Consider the following 21492-nt stretch of genomic DNA (forward strand, 5'->3'; position numbering starts at 1 on the left):
TGACTTGTGGCAAGCCTGTCCCATCAACACTGATCTACAAGCCCTTTATATGGCACAGTATTGCCTGCCTTTCCACACAGGCAGTGAGCATGGGGCGCAGGTACCTGTCAGTAGGGGCAGGGGCAGCCCAGTGACAGGCAGGCATGCAGGCAGGTGAGAGCTATGGCTGCAGGAAAGTCTGCACGTCAGGGTTATCTTGAATCTCCCTAAATGTGCAGCAGTGGGAAAGGTGACAGCAGGAACGACCTGGGTGTCTGTTTGGGAACACAATCCATGCAACTTCACTGTTGTTGGTACCTGGAAGAGCTCGGCTGAAGGCACAGAAACGTGGGAAGCTGTGCAGCAGTGGCAGCTCTGACTGCAATAGACAGGGCACCTGTTCCTCCTGCTCACTTTTCTGTTTTGCAGAGAGACTCCTTCAGTCTTCAGTGCCACACAGGCAACAGGAGGGGATCCTCCTTGTGTAAAATAGCCTTTAGCTGTCTTGCCTTGCTTATCCTTTCTATTCCTGTGGTATGTATGACTTGCTGTTCTGCTCCTAGGTTGCCTTATCTTGCAGACAAGGTCCTCTCTCACCGATTTCCTCAAGGATTCATGCCTCTTCATCCCGCTCTCTTATTTTCAGTGCAAAATGCAAGCTGTCTACTCTTTCAAATAAAGAGATACAGGCTAGAACATGATGCCCTGCTCTGCTAATAAGCTGCAGATCTGGCTGCGGAGTAAACCCGCGCTACAATTTTCTCAACTGTGCTTTAATTAATTATCACGCTGCCAGTAGTGCCTGCCAAAGTCAGCTAGCTGTCTCGCCAGACACATCTTTCAAAATGCAGTGCCAAGGGAGAGGCATTCCTGCACCCCTTTTGGGGTGGCGGGTAGGGGAGTGTAGTCCAGCTCCCCACTCATTGGCCATGGGACTGGTATGCTGATCAAGTATGGTCCCCCTCACTGTCCCTCACATGGCTGCCAAGCCCTGGCTGCAGTAGGTTAAAGATGACGTTGTCTGAAACTTTTCGCAAGGTTACGAAAATGTGCAAGGGCAGGGGGGAGAAGGAGAGAGAAGAGCTCAGTCTCAGAGGTGCTTGGGTGCCCGTAGGGGCAGCAGCAAGCCCCTGCACCTTGCCAGCAGGGTGCCTGGTAGGGAGACTTCAGCATCCCCTGCTCTCTCTTGTTCTTCTGTGACTTGCTGAACTCATCTCTCTAACCATGGGAACAGAGTCTTCTAATTGAGGTCCCAGCCTGACAGTCTGCATCCCTCCTTGCCGAGGGGAGAGTGAGTAGGATGATAGAGCAATGCACGGCGTCACCAGTGTGGGAAAATGAATGTGTCATTTCCATCTCAAGAAATGTATCAGGGAAGAGAAGCCACTTCTCTGGGCTCTCCAGCAAGGGAGAGGATAATTGCACGCTTTCTGCTTTTCCTCTATTTTTCTCTGCAAGGCTGACAGATGGTGTGTGGTGCAGCCAAGGCTGGATTCCAACTTGTATCTCCTTTGGTTGCTCGCAACTTACTGAGAACATATTCCTCCTTGGGCTGACATTTCAGTCTCATCCCAAAGGGGGGTTGTTTTAATTTTCGTTTAGAGTTGAGACTGAGTTAGCATTGCTGCTTTGGGATTTCGCAACTGGTAAGTAAAAACTCCCTCCTGGCCCCAGCACTCCTGCTGTGGACATCCAACCCAAGTGCTCATGGAGGGAGGGGTGTGCTCCCAAAGGACAGTTCAGCCTGCCTGCGGTCAAAGCACACTCGTGCAGTGCCTCCAGGAACTACAGAGGGATCCTGCAGTAATTTTGTGCTCCTAACTTCTATGTGCATCAATTTTTAGGTCTCATGGAGATTTAAATGATTTCGAGCAAAGCTTGAACTCAGTTACTGATCTGCCTTCAAACTATGAGCAGGAAACAGGCCAAGTTTGCATATGCACAGTAAAATTTCCTTGTCTGGTCTATTCTATTTGCCACATGTAAATAACCAACAAATAGTATTTATTTCCACCCACTTCTTTCGTCGCATTACTTCACTATCTTGACAAGTATGCTGGCACTTTTAGGAATATGTATACCTGTGATCCCTGTCCCAGATATATTCCTGCCAAAATTAAGACATGGCAACAGTGATATAAACAAGAGGAGAAGGGGAGAGGGAGGGTAGGGGCTGCAGCAACACGATCCTGCCATTCTTCAATTGACCCCAATCACCATGCAAACTATGGGAGGAGCCTGAAAAATGGCAGACCTGATTCCTTGGTCATGGAGGGCTTCATATCCCATAGACAGCATTCTCCAAGTTGGAAAATGACGTTTTCCTTGGGGACCCTTCATTCAGAGACAGCCTATGAGGTAAGTACATCAACTTGTCCTTCAGGGCACCAAATGATTCCATCAATGCCGTCTGCTCCTGGCAGCCACAAATCTGGGGAAGCATTTTTCTGTTTTCAAAGACCCCAAGTGCTCAATCTGGCACTGCTAATGTGAAAGGCATGTGCCTGTCACTGGAGGCATTGCCACGCAGTGCACCAGAGAAGAGGCATGTTCTAGCTCCTGCTGGAGTCCAGGAGCACCAGCTCTGGGTGTCAAGGGCGGCCTCGGAAGCAGAAAATACATCTAGTCTACATCAAGGTCCTCTCCACCAGCCGGAGGGCACACAGAGCAGATGGAAATTTGTCTGGTTTGATGGTCTCTGACACCATGGTCCTCCTGACTCATTCCTGCTATGCCCCAGTGCTTCCGTGGGGCCATAGCAGACACCAGTGAGACCCAGTTGCTGCTCAAGAGGAAACCACCAGCAGCAGCTCTTCTCCTCTGCAGCTCCTAAGGCTACGTGTAAGCACTTTACAGAGAGAGTAGGAAGCTTAGGCACCAAAGATTGAAATGGCCTGCCCCAAGGCTGTGTACAAAGTCAGAAGCAGGGAGACCCAGAGCCCCGACCGCCTTTGGCAGGCCAGTTTCCCACCCGCTGGCCTTCCTAAGGGCTACAAAACCAGAATAAATAATGAAAAGCAGGAAAAGTATTTGCTGCCTCTGTCTCCTCTGGGTGCCAATATCAGGCTCCACCAGTGCATTCGCCTCCCCCAAATTCACATCTTCCAGCAGGTTCTTGAAGTCCATTGGGAAATTTTTGTTTTCACGTCTCGTGGTGAAAAAGTAGTTGTGTGCCCATACAGAAATCTGCAGCTGTGTAAATGATAGGATGCCAAACAAAAATGGCTATTCTTATAAACCTTCCTGTTTACTTACTATGGCAGCTACCTCAGTAAATGTCCCTGTGTTTAAAGTTATAAAGAGGCCATTCAAGGGATCACTAAAAGGCTTAGAAATCTCCGAGAATCAGACTCCAGACATGAAGTAGGTAATGGTCGTATTAGCATAGCCTGTTTTTCTGAGGCAGCTGATAACACTGTAACTAACCAAACTGTGACATAAATTTGCCCCAGGAAACAGGCAAAATAGCTCTGTGGGTTGTTTCAAATTACTTATCCTGCGGGAATTTTAAGAATTCCTGTTAAATAACTAGGGACATGTGAATTTGATTTCCAGTCAGTCCGATGCCATGAGAACTCTGGGAATGCAGCTTTTTTTAAGGAATATTAGTTCCTTTGTTGTTGAGTGAACTTCTTCCTCAAATTTTCTAGGGTCATGATGTTTAAAGTCATTCACATCCTTAGGTATTATTTTATATTGGAGTAAGAACTAAGGCTTCCAGGCCTTTGCATGTAGGAACATAAACAAGCTTTTTTTGACCTAAGACAAACATAAAAAGGTTTTTTGACCTAAAAATCTTGGGAAAATAAAATCAGCCGGAGAAGTTCCCAGTGCATACAGTGCTGTGGACTCACACAGACGAGGTAGGGATGCGGATGCAGTGACAACTCCCAGTGATGAGTGGGAAGGTCCCAGGAACGTGTGTCTGCTTTGCTGGTGGCAGCAGACCCCCCACCCCAGCAGCTCACCAGCCCCCTGGACTGCAGGATGGGCTGAGCTTTTGCTGGGCAGGGGAGAACACCACTGGCCAGGTGGCACCTCTAACAGCACGTCCATGCTGCACCAAGGCCTTCATTGCTGGAGCTAGGCTTTTCCTCTGCAGTGAAAAGAAATTATTAACTCTCCACTGCTGTTTTACATTTTCCTCCAAGCACCAAGGCTTCCCTGAGGCAATTTTGATGTAAACTTTACAAATTTTTGTTTTGCACAAAATTTCCTGCAGACCACCAAAGGGCTGCAGTCTTCTTGGCACTCAGCCTTGCCACTCAGCTCCTGCTGGATGCCTCAGCTTGCCTCCAGCCCAGAACCAAAGAGCACTTTCCCGTCTAGCAGCTGTAGGACAGGTTGTTGTGCAAAAGGCAGTTTCTATCTCTTCTGTGTGCTCAGACTGCTCCTAACAGAGATGGCTTTTCCTGAGGACATCTGCATTTACCAGTCATGGGCTACTTCTGGAGATGCTTGGCTCCATGATGCTTAGGCACCCTGGAGGCCAAAATGAAGGACTCTCTTCGGCAGCTGTCCTGACCTGGACATGTTCTTGAGTTCAGATCTTAGAAATGCCACCTTAACTCATCATAAGGGCCACTGCAGAAAATGTGAGGAGATGCTGGGAATGGGATGACACTACCCTTCCCCACAGGTGAAGTGGGTGGTGCATGAACAGAGCCCATACATACCTCTTCCACCACAGGGAGAAGCAGGGGTGCATCCAGTTGCATACATAGGTTTTAACCCTGTGGTTTTCTACAAATGTTGTGGCTGAGGTATAGGGTTGAACTAACAGGCCTGAGAAGAAGCTGTAGAAAATACACGCAGCAGAAAGAACGAACACTACTCAGTCTAGCTTAAAAACTGCTAGGCTTTCTTTGTTTTGTTTCAAAAGACAAATGCTGGGGTATATTTTATTTGCCTTGTGGTCTTTAAGGTTTAACATTCTTGTCATCAAACTTTTCTCTGGGGCCATGAAGGCTAAACATTTACTCTTCCCTAATGCAAGCTGTGAGTCGTAAGTAATTGCAGGACTGGAAGAGGAGTCTTACATAAACTACCTGCTTCCATGAGACCTGCCCTCATTCCTGAGAGTTTCAACTCCTTTTAGGATTAGTGGACAGTTCACAGGCTGCCCCTGGTTTTCTCTTGCTTGTTAATCTCCAATCAGATTTACTGAATAATTCTTTTATCATTTATTTATGTTTGCCAGCAAACTAGAGGAAAGCCACCGTCTGACTCCTGCAATGGTTCTTATCTGGATATTGTGGTTTGCCATCTCAGCCAAGCAGGGATTTGTTGTTGTTGTTTTGGTCTGTGTATTTGGAAAAACGGTTCCTATGTAAGAGTTTTGCTTTCACAAGGGAGATCTAAAAAATTTATTTCCTTGTGTTTTAGGGACATTACAGGACACCGATTAGAGGGGACATCCACCCTGTGAGTTGCTTTGCAAGCAATTGAAGAGGACAGTCGCTGCCCTGTTTGGTTCTGGGCTGTCACCTTTATTCCTTCCCAGATAAAGCAGAGACAGACAACAGAGCAAACAAAGCTAATGGATTATAGCAAATTTGGGGCTGATTAGGCATGGTAAAGGAAGGAGTCAGTGCTCCATGGATAATTCACGATGAAACAGCTGCAGGCTTCTCTTTTGAGGCAGAAGTAGAGCTCAGCAAAGTATTTTCGACAAATAATTCTTGGCTTTGCAAACTTACATTATGACTCAATAACAGTATTTTGCAGTTTTGTGATGAATTAACTAAATTGCTCAAGATAAAAAAATAATGCCACCCAAACTTTTGTTCTGACACTTTTTAAAGCAGAACACTGCTTTTTAAAACTTTCTGGTTTAGAACATCCTTTCAAATTTGTTTTTAAAAAGTAGAAAAGGAAATGACCACCTAGCTCTTGAAATCAAATTTGAATATTGAACATTTTTTTATTTAATGAGTAGTTGTTGATCATGGATGATTTTAATAAGTAGTTGTGTAGTTGTGTTTGGCCTCAGACAGGTATTTCAGCTGTAAGTTTGTTTGTTTTGCTGAATTTCCTCCTACATCCAACTACTTTCCATTCAAATATCCCACATAAATCCACAAAGACGAGTTCAGCTGCTCTGTGCCCTGTGCAAGTGGCAGTCTCATAGGTGCTAAGCAGCTATCAACTCGGTCCAGCTGGCAGGGCAAGACATACATCTCCTTTCCTTTTGGTGGAACAGTACTAGCCAGGGAAGTGTACTACAAACATGCCAGCTTCCCCGATACTGGCAGAAAAATACCGCTCTTAATGGTAACCCACTGCCATACTTCTTGGTCTGTGTTTTTGAGATCTCTTGGGATCACTTGTGCTTGTGCAGGGTAACTCAGTATCACAAGCATCATTAATCAGACATACTCCCAGATATCTGGGACTTGCTGCAGACAGGACACATCAGGGCTGTTGCTTTTGGACTTGCCCACACTGGCAGGTCTCTGCATACAGATCTATGCATATAGGTGTGCAATTCATGCCCTGAATGAATGCTATAGGACCAGCCCTTCTAGTCTGCCTTGCAGTGCATTAGAAAAAAAAGTGGTCAGTTGTCCACTTTCCTACAGACTGAGGCAAGAGCAGGTCTGTATGTATATGATATATTTAATCTTAAATTTACCCAGACATTTTAAATTTCTGCCTCTGAGCTTCCAATTTCCTTTCCCTTTCCAATTTTCATTTTTCTGAATTAAAAAAATAGCATTTTAAAATTATATTTTTTGTTGAAAATGAAACATTTCTATCCCCACAAAGTAATTTCCAGAGCTTCATAATAGCAGCAAAAATACAAAAATCTGGAAACTGAATCTGAAAATACAAGCACATGAAAAATATAAATGATTTTTCATAATTTGGCATCTGTATAATTGTCAGATTTGCTCTATCTGGAAAGGTGTTTTCTTCTGGAATAACACACTGGATACAGTAAATCAGCTTTCGTCAGCTAATAGTAACTTTGCAATAGCTGGCAGTGAAGTCTAGGGCTTCCTTATAGTGAAACAAGACCTTTTACTAGATGGCATTTTTCCTGGCCAGGTGACCCTCCTTCTGCATAGAAGGGTTTACACATGTGGAAACAAAATCTGGCACTGCCTCAAAGAGGAGAATTAGTGCTTATCCCAATAGGATTTGCAAAGGAACTGTCTCTTTCCTCCCAGCCCAATCTGTTGGTAGATTTTGGTCCTATTGAAGCACAGGGCTGGGAGCATTAATTGACTTAAGCAGGGGGGAGTATTAGTTTCCTACCAGGGACCTGCTGAAGTATGTCAGCGTGTGTACCTCTGCATAGTTACTCCTTCTGCCGTGCCCTCTAATGCTCAGTGAAAAATTCCCTTTTCCAGACTTTTTGCCATGGTTGGATGCTGGCATAGGCAGTGAGAGAGACTTACAGCAATGCTATATTACCTTACCACCTGTCATCCGAAGATCACAGCGTGCATTGCAAAAGCTAAGTTTCCAAAATCTCTACAGGTGGGGTTGCCCCAGGCACTAGAGAAAGGAAACAGTTTGGAGCAAGAGGACTCTTGTACCCCAAAACCACATGTGAAATTTACATGGACAAACCTCTAGGAAGGCATGGCCTCCGGGAACCTGTGAAGAGTGTAACAGCTGATGAAACCCGTACGCAGTGCCTGGATGCATGTATTCCTTTGTGTCAGCCAGCTAACTAGTGTTAGTCATGTGGACTGGTGTATCTGTCAGCTTTCCCCTAAACACCTGTTCACGAGGCAAAATTTTGGGCTGCCCAAACACTGGTGTAGCTGGGTCCATCCATCGGTCTGTGTTACTTGTACTACTCCTGTAACATCCAACCCAAAATTCAAAGTACCAAGGTGTATACACAAGCCCCTGTGCAAAGTGTCATGAAAAGAGATTCTGAAGTTCCAGTAACTCCAGGGCCCCACAAACTCTGCAAAAATACAGCAGATTCATGCAGAAGTTTGCTACTTTCTATGCTGAATGATTCTTGCAACCTCTGGATAGCACAAAGGAGGCCTCCCGTCTACCCAACATGTATTCAAGTAGGATCAGTTCACTCATTTTGTGTATTATGACTGCACAAGCTGGAAAGACTTCTGGCCTCTTCAAACATTCAGGATATGTGGTCAAGCCAGGAGACTGTGTTTTCATGAAAAAACTTTATTTCTTGCTAAAATTAAAAATCTTGCTGAGAATAAACGTGCATAAATTGTAAATTCAGTTATTAATTTCTTTTTCTGACCAGTCCTCTTTTTTTTGGGTGGCTATTCATTCTCACATGGCTACCCAACGTACTAAACAAATTGCCAAACTGGAGAGCTAAAGTAGATGCTGCTAGTGCTCCTCTATTGATAAGGTCTCACATGACAAGCCCCTTCTTTCAGCTGTCCTCATACAGGTCTGTATTGCATCAATACACCCCTTTTCTAAATCTTTTTCTTGTATTGATCACTTTTGTGCCTTGTTCTCACTTGAGAACATGGCTTTCTCTTTCAACCTACTGAAATCAAACTTGAGCTGAAGGGTCCTTGCACTTGGGTAAACCATCTCAATAAATCACTGCCTAACAACCCAAGAAGATAATCAGGCCTATTCCCCTCTAGCCTTAAACTTGCTTAAACCCCAGCCTGATGTTTTGTTCCAAGACCTTACACCATCCTTTCTCTCTCTACCCCCACACCCACTGGAAAATTGACCTCTTCCCCAAGGATAGAGAAGGGCAATTTAAGTCCCCTGGGAGTCCAGCCATGACCTTTTTAAAAGTTAAGAGGCCCTTCCTGTCTGACACAATGCTCTGAAGGGAGTACACAGCTGAAATTGCATGAACTGAGCTTGCCTTGCAACCAGCCCAGCCAAGTGATTGCTAAATGCAACTCCACATCCACAGCAGATGCTTATCTACAACCTGCAAACACCATCTCTCCGTGGTGAATCTGGGGGCTGATGCAGCTTTGGGGACAGGTATTTGATACAAGGCCGAGAACTGAAAACACTCCACTGTAAAACTACTCCTTGAATATAGCTCTGGTGTGTCCTCACCACCTTCTGAGACTTCTCATTCATTACATGGGTTTGTGCATTTTGGTTGTATCAAGTGTTTGTATCTGTCTCCACACATGAAAATACAAAAGAAAGAGGGTGTTATGCTAGAAACTAACTTGATTATCTGATACCTTCCCTGTGAAACCTTGTCATGGATTTCAAGCAGGGCCTTCAAGGTGCATTAAGCCCTTACACAGAAATGCCCTGATCTAGCACAGAGTTAGCACACTGAAGCATTTAGGTGCATCTTAACTAGAAACATATCACGTTTATAAGACTCTGGTTGACTGAAGACTCAGCATACAGTGAGGTCTGCTGAGAAATAAGCAGAAAAAATCTAAGTATCATGTCTTGCATGTTTTGCCCCCTCTCCCCTGGTAAAGGGGCAGCACTCACCATTTTAAGCCCCTCCAAGCCCTGGAGTGCCGTGGCAAACAGCTGGGATTGCAGCCCTTTCCACTCACATGTTCAGCCCTGTAAACCCCAAGAGAGTAAACTGGAACAACTCTCTGGGACAAAGATGATGCCGCTGCTATCCCTCCACCTACTCAAGTCCCTACCAGCAACTTCTGGCAGTCGCTTTCTACATTCTTCCCTTGCTCCTTATCCCTCAAGAATACAATTCAGCCCCCAGAAAGTCAAACACAAGCTCCAAGAGCTGTTCAGCTAATTCATCCAGAGGAAAGTTCCAGTCCTTTTTCTTGGATGACATACAGGATTCGATGAACAAGAAAATAAAACAGCTTTAGGGCCTGATCCAACTCAGAGAGTGCTCTCCCTGCATGCTGTCTGAAAAAGGATGTCAAGGCACAGATCTCATGCTGTGGCCCAGAGATTTCAAAGTTTCTTAGAGGAACACTTGACACCCATTTATTTCTAAACTGGGCACCCAAATCCATTAATTACTCTGGAACAACTCAGCATTAGCAGACAGTATCAAAAGCAGACAACAAGCCATTACAGAGGGAACTGTCTGCAGGAAAAGTATGAAAGTTCCTATATGTTCCAGGCTACGTCTTCAGACATGAGAGTTAAAAATACACACAGTTCTGGAAGATCCATTACTGGTTTTCCGTGCCCTCGGCAAGGAACCCAGTGGTATTTCTGGTACATCAGGTTAGGACAGGGGAAATACTGAAGAAGGGAAAAATAATTTGCAGCTCCAATGCACAATTCATTAGATACAAAAGATAAAAGAGGAAGCCTCTTGGGGGCTACCGACAAGACAGAGAAAGTTAAAGATAAGGGGCATAGGGGTATTCCCATAAACCTGTATCACAAGCAGTGAAATGCAAAAGAAGGAACAAAAATCTCCAGACAGAAGACCATCATTGTGTTACAGAAGTATCCAAACTGTTGTGAAAAATCAGGAAAGAACAGCATGAATTGGTTAATTATGCAATAGGACATAAACTCCTACCATTCATCCCTAGTGTACAGTTAGGAAAAAGACAGTATTATGCAAGTTATGAAACATATTGCTAGTCTTGAGCTATTTTAAATTTTCTTCATTATTTACTGAAATTAAATGCAAGCTAAGAAGTTCAGAAATATTTCTTAATATGCTTTTGCCTCAGGAAAGGTCACTTGCTGCAGGAGAAATTATTCCAATGGGGATGATAAATACCTTTAACCTGTAGCTCTCTTTCAGCCATTAAGTTCTCGCCATCAGCAAATTGGCCATAGACAGCTTGTTACACTGCAGGTAAAACACAGTTAAAGTCTTATAGATACTTGAAGCAAGCAATCCCTATCCTAAAGCAAGTAATCTCTATTCCTACCTTCATTTCAGATATCATGTTCAATATTGAGATTGTAAAACTATCTGGAGTAATTTTGTCTCCTATCTTTTCTCAGATGCATCCCCTGCAGGCCTCGGGCATGGGCATTTCAGATCTGCAGACACAACAGAGGTGGCCCATGAGTCAATACTTTTTTGTGGTGAGCTGTTAAAGAAATTGTGACCTCCAAGGTCTGAAACACAACTATGCAGTCCTAAAGAGGTGCTAAAAGACTATATGACATGATCCCTGGAAAGAGAAAGGAAGGCATAAGGCAAATCCCAATTTCAAACTTCATCCAAAAGACATCGGTCACTCAAAACCCTGGCACATGGAGGTCAGCTAATGTTTGTCATGGACAAAAGATCTTGTAACAGTTTCTCCCACTCTGGGATGGACCAGAAACACCATCAAAAGAGCCTAAACACTTTGCTGTGCCTCAGTTTCCTCCCTTGGGTCTTTCATCTGCAAAATTCTGCAGGAGACACGTTGAGGTTCACAGTGCTACACAGCTGAGGATCTTGGCCAATTGGTATTTCTAGGAGAAGAGCAATCACAGGCATATTCAATGTGCACTCTTGCACTGCTCCAAAAGCACGCAGCTCCTTGCCAAACACAGTAATGGCAACTCCTTACCAATAACTGATATGGCCTTGGAAGGACTCGTTCTTGAACTGGAGGAGAAAAACCCTGAAACCCTGTTCAAACCTGCTCATGGAGCAGTCTGGTAAGAAGCTGGGTGTCTGGTAGCTGGTTTTGTGCTCAGGTAACACCAGACCTCATGAAGGTTGAAAAACTCTTTCACTATATGCCTGGGATGTGAAAGTCCTAGAAAGCAGGACCCTGGTCTCAGGCGGCACCTCCAAGTTCCAGCCCAGAACAACTAGCAGCATCCGGCACACCTCAGGTCAATGCCGGTGCTTGCTAATGGGATATAAATAGAAGAAAAGAGCTCTGGGATTCATTGACTAGACCTGCAAGGAAACACGAGGCCACTCTGTCTATGGCATGTTCCGACCAGCTTCTTACTCTGTCTCCTCATTAATGAAGAGATATCCGTTGGCTGCTAATCCAATAGTCATGTGGCCTTTCAAGGACACATGTGATGTTAGAACAATTTGTCATTTTACGCCCTCTTGTGCTCCTGGGTGGTTTGTTTAGCTTTCAGGCCCCAAGAGAGGTCCTACAGAGCTATATATCCTGGGCAAATCCTTTCCCTCCTGAAGGGGCTTTGCAGGCCCTACAGACACTTAGAAACAAACAAAGACCCTGACGCTTGCTTGCAGGAGTATAATCATGGACTCAATGACAGATCAATATGATCATAGTTGAAGACCCTTTAGAGCATCAGACATCATTTTTATACATTGGTTACATCCATACATGCGTTTAGCTATTTTACTATTGGTTACACACATTATTCATGCACTGTCCATGTGCCTAGTTACACTTAAAGATTGGTTATATCAACACTGTACACGCGCATAAACATAAGACATAATTGGTTATACTAACTAAAACACGCGAAACTTGTCTCAGTCTAATTGGTCAAGATAAACTGCCGAATTGAGGTTCTTTGTGCCACATTCCCTTTTTCATGGAATGCGCACCTGTGTTCTTCTAATTGGCATCTTTCTTTTTTTGTCTTCTTGTTTATTCTGTGCAAGGCCTTCTAAAGGTGTCTGGAATGCTCTTGTGACCATTGGCTAAATACGTGTCCACACTTGCTTATATGCTTTCTTATTCCCTCTGGATGCCCACACTAGAGGGAAGTGCCAACATGCCTCTCCAGCACTGTCATCCTTCAGAGGCTTTGCATTGCCCCTTCTTTCACTGTGGCCCTCCTTTCCCAGAGAGTAGCATGCTGCACCCATGTCAGTGACAGCATCCAAAATCTGCCAAAAGCTTCTGGACAGGTGGTCTGTTTTGGTACTAAATCCTAGGCTTTGCTTGTCCTGAGTTGCAGGAAAGTCTTTTTATCATAGGGAGATGGTGTCTCATGTGCCTTATTTCCAGGACAGGAAATGGCTATCCATTGGGAAGAGAGATGGCACAGCCACATCTTTGGCAGTTTGTGCCATGGAATGACACCACAACACGATTGCAACCATGGTTGCAACCCAGCGCAAGATGGTGCTGTAATTGCCAGTGTCCCAGCTCTATTGAGCAGACTGCATTAGCACACCACTGTAGAAATGACAAGGTCATGGACTGCAGTTCTTTAATATCACAGGTAACCACACCATGCCACCCTGTTCACAAATTTATCATGTTACAGCATAAAAATACCTAGTTTTTCTGCCCCTCTAATTCCAGCAGGGAAGTGCTCACACAACTTCATTCCTCTGGTGGTTAGAAACCAGACTAATTTCCAGCCTAAATTTAGACACTGAATTTGGATGCCGTTGCAGTGTTGGGAAAGGTTGTGAGACTTTCCAACAGGGTACCTCTAAAGGCAAGGCCGAATGTTTTGCTTAGCTTTCAGGCATTTAAGAGAGTAAGCAATGCCACCTACTGGCACCAAAATGGAAGATGTAACTACTGCAGTGGGTTGGTGCGATGGAAAGATCATAAAGGAGAAGGCTGTCACTGTTCTTCAGATGGTCTTTTGCAGCTGAAAGCGAGGTGGAGGCAAACAGGAGCTTTTCTCCTCACAAGTGTTACTCGGTTAAGCTCTGTGGGAAACATTTAGCAGCTGACTCACTTGCTTTCATCATTTGAGAATGAATAGTGAGGGAAGCAGCAACTAGACCTGGTGTTGATGTGCAGACTGCATGCCAGGGCAGTCCCTGAACTTCCCCAGAAGGTGAACATGCAGTGATTAGGTGAAATTACACCCTTGCCTAGCAATATTTTTGGGTGAGTGCAAACTGGGTGCAGGAAAAGCCTCTGAGGAAGGCAAGAATCTCACACAGCTTCAGGGACTGAAGGATCAGGACTTCATTTCAGAAGGAGAAGTCATAGATGGAAATTTAAGGCTATGCCTCAAATAGTGAATGGCTTAGTGGATGGGCACTCTCATAGTAAGACATGGATGTGGAAACATGTGCAAATAATAGGCTTACAACACGTGAAGAGAAATAACAAAACCTGTAACTAAACTAAGCAAGTCCCTAGTACAGGCTAGTCTTGAGATGACTACCACTGTTTGTGTGGGCTCCCGCACCCCATCTCCAGAGGTTGAGTGCACTGAGGTAAGCATTTACACAAGAGTTAATGCATCAGTGGAGAGCATTTCTGGGGTGCCAATTATTTCCCATCCCTGCTCCCTCTGAAGTCATGAGAGGGATGTATGGTGCCGCAGCATGCATCTGCAAAGCCTCCTCCTGATTCCAAGAGTACACTGGCCCCCAAGGAGCAGAGGATTCAAAACCCTGAGTGACCACTGCCAGCAGCCAAGCCAGAGAAGGTCAGAAGCTGTTCTTCACCTGGCAGAGTGAAGGAGGATGCCAGAGCTGGCATTGCACCAAAAGCCCTGGGAGGGCACACCCCCTGCTCTTCCTTCAGCAGCCACCAGCGTGCCTTTCCCTGACCCTGTAAAGGATAGCTGTGGCCATTTTGTCAGCCCTTGTTCTTGCAAGCACAGTTATTGCCCCAGACACCCACCCCAGAGCCAGCCCTGTGTCCCTGGCTGTACCCAAGAAGGGCTTTCCCCTTAGTTTGCCAAGGTTTGCTTTCCTGTCCTCCTTTGTGCCCCAGGGCAGGGATAGTCGAGTTGTAGCAGGGACATACACGAAGTATGTGGGCATAGGGCCAGGATGGGTCCTGCTGAAGGTGTTGGCAGTCACACTTGCTGCACAAGCTAAATGAGACAAAGTTTACCACCTCTACTGTGCTCCTGGGCTTCTCTGGACAAGTGCTGCAGGAGAGAAGGAGCATGGTGGCAGCAGAAGTGTAGCACAGCGAAGGGCCAGCTTTGCAGACTCGGGGAATCTCCAACCAAGCCAGAAACCACTGGAGGATTCTTACATCTTCCTCTGCGGCACTTGCTCCTCGTTGCAGCTGGAGGCAGATGTAAGGCTCAGTCTACAGCGGGTCTTGGCCAGCTCCTGCATTCCTACCTCTGGTTTCTGGCAATGTGGCTGGGTGAAAGCACACAGATGTCTGGCCAGTTTTTAATGCAAGAAAATGAGTGTCAGGTCTAGAAAGAGGGCTTCTTCCTTGAATATTTCCCATCTCCCGGGAGATGCTGCTCTCTGTCTCCTTCACTGAGTGTTGTCACAGAGCAGGGCTTTCAGTGGGTGGGTTAAAACATGGGATATTTGTACTGCCTGGCCATGCCCTGTCTCTGCCCCAGGCTCAAACAGAGGCAGGCAGCACCATGCAGCTTGCAGACACCTGCAACAGCTGGAGACAGACAGGGAAAGGGGCTGCAGTGACCCCGGGGCCATGACTAGGCTGTTGCAGAGGTGAACACAGAGCAAAGCAGTGCCTGCCAGCTCCCAGAAGGACAGGCCTGCATTTGCCCCTCTCAGTCAGAGGTTCAGCAGCACTGGCTATAACACACGGGATTTCCTTACTCCCAACGAACCCTTCAGGTGGCCACCATCCTTCCAGCACCTCCGGGTCGCATCACCTTCTGTCACTGCCACCAACAGGGCCACATTGTCAGAGATGTCTAAAACAGCTGGACTAAGGCAGCAGCCAACAATGATGTACTACCACCACCAAGTGTGGGGTCTGGTTTCCTAAAAGGTTTCCATATGGTGAGCGCTGAGAGCTCACAGCCTGAATGGCACTGCTGGTGAAAAATATGACCATACACCTATAAGACCTGCTCCATCTTTTGTGTTGGCTCCTCCCCTGCCCCCTCCTTGCCCCATTTTTGTGGGCTGTCTGATTGTACTGTTAGAAAAATCACTAAAGGTGCTGCTAGGTCCTTGGAAAATCCTCCTGTTCCATTTTAGACAGCCATGTAGAAGAACCAGCCCTACAGCATCTTGCTAATGGTTGCTGGCATCCACATGTAGCAGGAAAAAAACTGAGGTGTTGCAGGGAGGGAGCCCAGAATTGTACATAGCAAAGAATGGCACTGAGCAGTGAAGAGGCAGTACCATGGAGGCAAAGCAGAGCAGCGTGTGGTGCATGAGACCCTACCAGCTGCTGTCAGTCCTTGCAGTCAGTATGTACGTCTGACTGCAGGTGTCCCTTCTGACCCCTCTCCTGCAAAATTAATGATGGAATTAGACACTGATGGTCCATACTTACAGGTCTTCCTATTCCAGTGCCCCAATTGACTCCTGCTCTGTGCTTCTCCATGATTTTTCTGCCTGCCCCTAATAGGAGAAATTAATACCTGAGCTGTGAAGTAAAAATGGTTCCCAAGAACAACAGAGAAGTACTGAGAGTTCCCAGTGACTATAAACAGAGTAAAATAGGTGAGGTCACATCAGTTTACACAGTGGATTGTCTTCAAATTGTACTATCACTACAATTTAACAAGCTGAACTCTCAATTAAATGCATAGGTAGTTTGTTGCTGTTAAATTCCCTGTCCAGCTCTTATTAATATTTTGTGAAACCAGACCCTGCACAAGTTAATAAATTAGAAGAGATTACAACTAATTGCTGTTTAAATGGCTGAGATTGAACATGTCCCTATAGATGCATTCACCCTCTCCCCTGCCACCCGTTCCTGAAATAATTAGTTGCAAAGGGAAAAAAAAATAACAAACAAACAAAACCCATAAAATCTGGGAGAGTACAAGTCACACAACTATGCTAAAATTGTTATATTTCACACCAGATTCAGTTCAAAATGCATTTAGGCACAGGCTCTATACAGTTTTAGCTTTGGCCAGGGCTAAAATTGCATTGAAGCCAAAGGAGTTGAAGTAATTCAGAATCAGTGCAGCCAAAGCATTGTAATAAAATACTTTCTCCAAGATAGAAAGTGGATTTAGGCAGTGGTTTGGAAGAGACTGCTTCATTTTCCTTCTCTACCCCATTATCTCCTGCACGATCTAACACTCCAGGACATAATAGGATGTGTACCTCATAGCACTGTTGTTTTAAGGCAACTGCAGGTGCATTGGTGGTGCAAGCTGAACCATGCTTAGATGAAACATGGATGTACTGCTTCATTTCAGGTCCAGGAACACTCTTCCAAGAGATGGACTGGGCATCTGACCACAGTAAAGTCTTAAGTCACCTAAACCTAAACTAAATCCATATCATACAGAGATCGCAGGTTAGCAAGGTGTTTGCATATTGCCGGGATGAGAACTAAGGTAGTACAGTACAGGAGGAGCCTCAGACCAAGACCTCCATGGGCAATGTAGACAGCACTGCATCTGAGAAAGAGCTGAAAGCTCTCCCTGGATGCATGAGGAAGAGGAGCAGAAAGACCCCCCTTTTCACTGTCCACTTGGCAACCTAGCAGGGCTGTCGCTCACCTGAGCTGCAGCAGAGCCCTCCACTCGGAGTCACCATCCAGGCCCTGGGGCGATTCACCTGCCACACACCCATCCCCAGGGCAGGCAGTGACTCTTGTCAGCACTTGGCCACAAGCTGCAGATACTTAAGCAATGTCTGCTTCATTACGGGATGAAAACCCAGGACATTGCCCAGCTATTACCTCTGCCCAGCTGTTGTACTCAACACCCTACTAACTCCTGTTCACTTGTGAGGTTTCCAATATACCACATTGTTGGGTTGATGTTTATGGGTGTGTTGAGCTGCTGACAGGCTAAGCACAGCACCTATTGCCATCGTCTACAGTCCTACCTAGTTCAGGAACTCACTGTTGATCTAGCAACACCTAATTAATTCCAGGAGGGAGATGGCATTAGATGCAAGCTATCAAGGGTACATTGCCCGCAGAGAGACTGAAAATCATGCATGTATAGATCTCTCCAGGCACAACCAGCAAGGTGCCTCTCATCCAGCCTTTACAAACAGCCAAGCATGGGCTCATACTGATTGTATCAGCACCATGTATTCTTCATGAATTTGGGAGAAGGTTTCAATTATGATGCAAGAATGAGATCTGCATACCTCAGTTCTTTGGGGAAAACAGTGAACAATTAGTTCAACATCATGCCAGCAGACATAACATCACCATCTGTTTTCATAGCTGAGGGCAAAAAGAAGCTCAGGTTGCTTAAAGCCCAACAGGTCATCTATCCTGAGCAAATTCATCCAGAGGCCACTATGGAGCCCATTAAAAATACAATGCTCTGTTCTGGCTATCAGCACCAGGTATTATGAGCAGTGCCTCTGCAATGTCTCTGCAGAGAGGCAAGGGGCAGGACAAGAATTGTGATTGTGTTTCTGCACCCCATGTGAAGGAAACCAAAGATGTAATACTGTTTCGGCACACACTGTCCTGTAATGGTACTTGAAACGCCCATGAGTAGGGACATTGAGAAAACTAGAATGGCCATTTGAGGTTAGGATCAGAGCAGATGCCCGGTACTGAGAGAAGTGTAAAACTCAATCTGTTTAGCTCTTCAAGAAGTAGCTAAATAGGCCATGATTGCAGTGCAAAAGCACCTCCGTGGGAGAGAAAATTCTGGATCCTGACAGGCTATTTAATCAAGCAGAGAAAGGTACAATGGGAACCAGTGGCTGGAAACTGAAGTCAGGTGTTTACACTGAGCTTAGAAATATTTTTAAAATTAAGGAGGCATTAACCATTTGGTGGAAGGTATCAAGGGCAGCATCCCTGATCCCTTGATCCTTTCTGGGAGAGCAAAGTTTGGCTCATCCATTGTACTGACATGCACACTATTGGGGAAATGCAGGGAAGTTTCCCCCTGTAATGCAAGGCTAAAACAGTATAACAGCACCTCCACTGTACCTTTCTCACCTTTAATTTCCTTCACAATATGCTCCAGAGGAGGTGAGTGAGGCTAGGCTGTTCCCAGCAAGCCTCTCTTTGGCCATTTCAGCCCACTAAAGTGGGCCATCTCCCTCGGGGGAATTTTTGGTTTCGTCTTCTCTCCTCTTTTTTTAAAAGGAAGAAACACCTCCTGGAGCCCTGGAATCTTAGCCATATTTTTTCCACATGGCTCTTGCTATGCTTTCTACACTTCTGCTCTTAGGAGAGCAAACTTTCATTACCAGTTCAGCCCTACAGTGTGAGAGAAGGACACCTTCAACTAATTTACATCTAAGTGAGCATTTGTCAGAGTAAAGAATAAAGGTCTTACTGTGCAAAATGGCTCCTGTGGCAGTACTAATCAATACTTGTTTGATGCATTGCCTGCCAGGAGTCTTTCAGGCACATCATTTCAGCTGCTAGACTTTCTGCTTGCTCACTGCTTAACAAAATAAATAGAGATGAATCATGATATTTAACATAAAACTCCAACTCAGAATCAAAGCTGTTTAACATGCACAGTGGTTTGCCCCACTTCATCCTTCCTTTCCCTTTGCTAAGGAAGAATGTTAAGACCTGGCTCTTCTGGAGCAGGCACAAGGCTTGAATGATAACCACTTTCCCAAGGACTGCCCTTTCCTCTGCAATCAGTGATTGCATTCCCAACACAGTGCTCCATTCCTCATTGCCCCCTGAAGCAGGAGCCAGTTGGGGAAGAAAGAATTGAGATGTATGCCTGCATGGATGATGGGAGGTGATATTTCACATATGCCTTTCTTAGCTGCTGTGATGCAATGCACAAACTGTTCTCTCTGCTCCTGTGCTTATTGTGCTACTAATCCATATGAAAGCTCCTACCACTGAACTGTCCCCACCTGCAACTGCATTAGATTTGAAACTACAAGAAGCAACAAAGAGCCATTTTTTTCAGAAGTACTTGGCTTCTCAAGAATAATAAATAGGTGTTTGGCTTTCCAGAAATTCTTATTTCTATTCAGAAACATAGTTGGTTGGTGATTTTTTTATCTGGCTTTTAAACGGATAACACTTTTCTTGAAACCTTATACGCCTACAGCCCACTAATAGCCTTGGAAAGGGTGAATAATCATAGCAGCAACTTTTTTTGGCCAACAAGGAACATCAAGCTCTATCTAGCAAGTTCTGCCCCCTCTCTTATCTTGCCAACCCCATCATCATCCTATGGCACAATTCAGACAATCAGGCGGGAAGCTTGAAGCAATGTGGGATCTGTTTCTGGGCTCTGAGTAAAGATTCATGATTTGCTGACACTGATGCCAGCAAAAGACCTCGAGGCCAAGGCTTGGGACAAGGGACAGAGATGCCGATGTTTCTCCCATGCATTCCCTGGTTGCCCTTGCCCCTGCAATCTTTGTGAGCCTCCGCTGCTGCCCCACTCTCTTGTCCTCTGACAGCTGGGATCATTTGCCAGGTGCCTGTGAGCCAGACTTCTTCACTGCACTGAGTTTCTGCTCTTCCCCACTTCTCAGCCCTTCAGCCAATTCTGCCTTTCAAGCCCTCCCACAGCAGATTTCCCTTGTCTCTCTCGCAGAGCACCACCACCCCTTGGGCTGTGACAGGAGTTTTTGCATGCTGGCAGCACATTTTGAGCTCTGCTCTGGCACGTTTGTGGGGCTCCTGCCTTTTCCCCTCCCTCCCCAAGGGCATCCACGGCCGCAGCCACTGATCCCTCATCCCTGCCATGCCAGACGGGACTGTGCAGCCGCCCAGACAGGACGTGCGCTGGTCCTCTGTCTCTGGGGAGCATTGCTCACTGCCGCAGTGACCCCACTGACTCCTCCGGCAGCACCAGCAGAGCAGCACAGGCAGGCGCCTGGCAGAGGGGGCTTGCTGTGCTCAGTGCATGGTGCATGTCACGGACCCCCTCCCTGCCTGCCAGCTGAGTATGGGGGAGATTTCCCAACAGCCCTGTGCAGCTCAGGGCAGCCAGGAGGGTGCCGCTAGTGGGAGAGCTAGCAGGGAACAATGTGGGGGCTGATTGATAGCTGGAGAATCAAGAACGAGGTACCTCAATAAGCTGGGCTGAGATGAGACCCGACAACATCTTGACAAGAGAGCGTTGCAGCTGGCAGAGAGAGTCCAGGACAGCCAGCAGGCAAATGGTGAGGAGTGTGGCAGCAAAGAGGCGCTGCACCCTGTTGCAGCTCGGTGTTTCGGTGCAGGGTGCTACGTGCTGGCATGCTGTGGGTCAGCAGAAGCATGCAGGACCTGGATGTTCTTGGTGGTATGCATGTACAGATCTGGGGGCAGTGGTGTTTTGGAAAGAGTCTGAGAGGAAATCTGATCTGGAAAAGTTGGTGGGTTTCAGACATAGCTCAGGTCCATGAAGGAGCAAGGAGGGCTTTCACCTTGAAAGCTCTCCCTCTGCACCCCTACCTCACCATCCTCCTCAAGAGAGGCAGTCTGGGGACACACATAGAAAGCCAGTAAGTGTACAGCACCGGGAGAGACCAGAACAATGCACTTTCATCCTGCTGGAGTTCTTGTGTTGTTTTTCACAATAGTACAAATACCTTACGACTACATGGCACATGTTGGAGACACAACATCAGAGCAAGCACGGTACAGTTTTTTTCAAGTGAAAAGCAGTTTACCTAGGCCCAAGGTAGATCCCTTGACATCTTTCCATCAGGGCTTTTCCTAGCTCAAATGTGTGGGAACCATAGGGTGACATTTTCTGGCGCACCCTTTGCAAAATCTGGGACTCATGTCACCAAAGCGCACCGCGAAGCCAGGCAACTGATCTGGTGTGATGACAGCTTAATGCCAGTAATAATAACCCCATCCAGTGCTTTCCAGACTGAGCAGCACTCGCTTTAGCACATTATCAACAAGG

This window comes from Haliaeetus leucocephalus, unplaced genomic scaffold (genome assembly GCF_000737465.1).
Source record: "Haliaeetus leucocephalus isolate CR32 unplaced genomic scaffold, Haliaeetus_leucocephalus-4.0 Scaffold187, whole genome shotgun sequence".
NCBI classification, from domain to species: Eukaryota; Metazoa; Chordata; class Aves; order Accipitriformes; family Accipitridae; genus Haliaeetus; species Haliaeetus leucocephalus.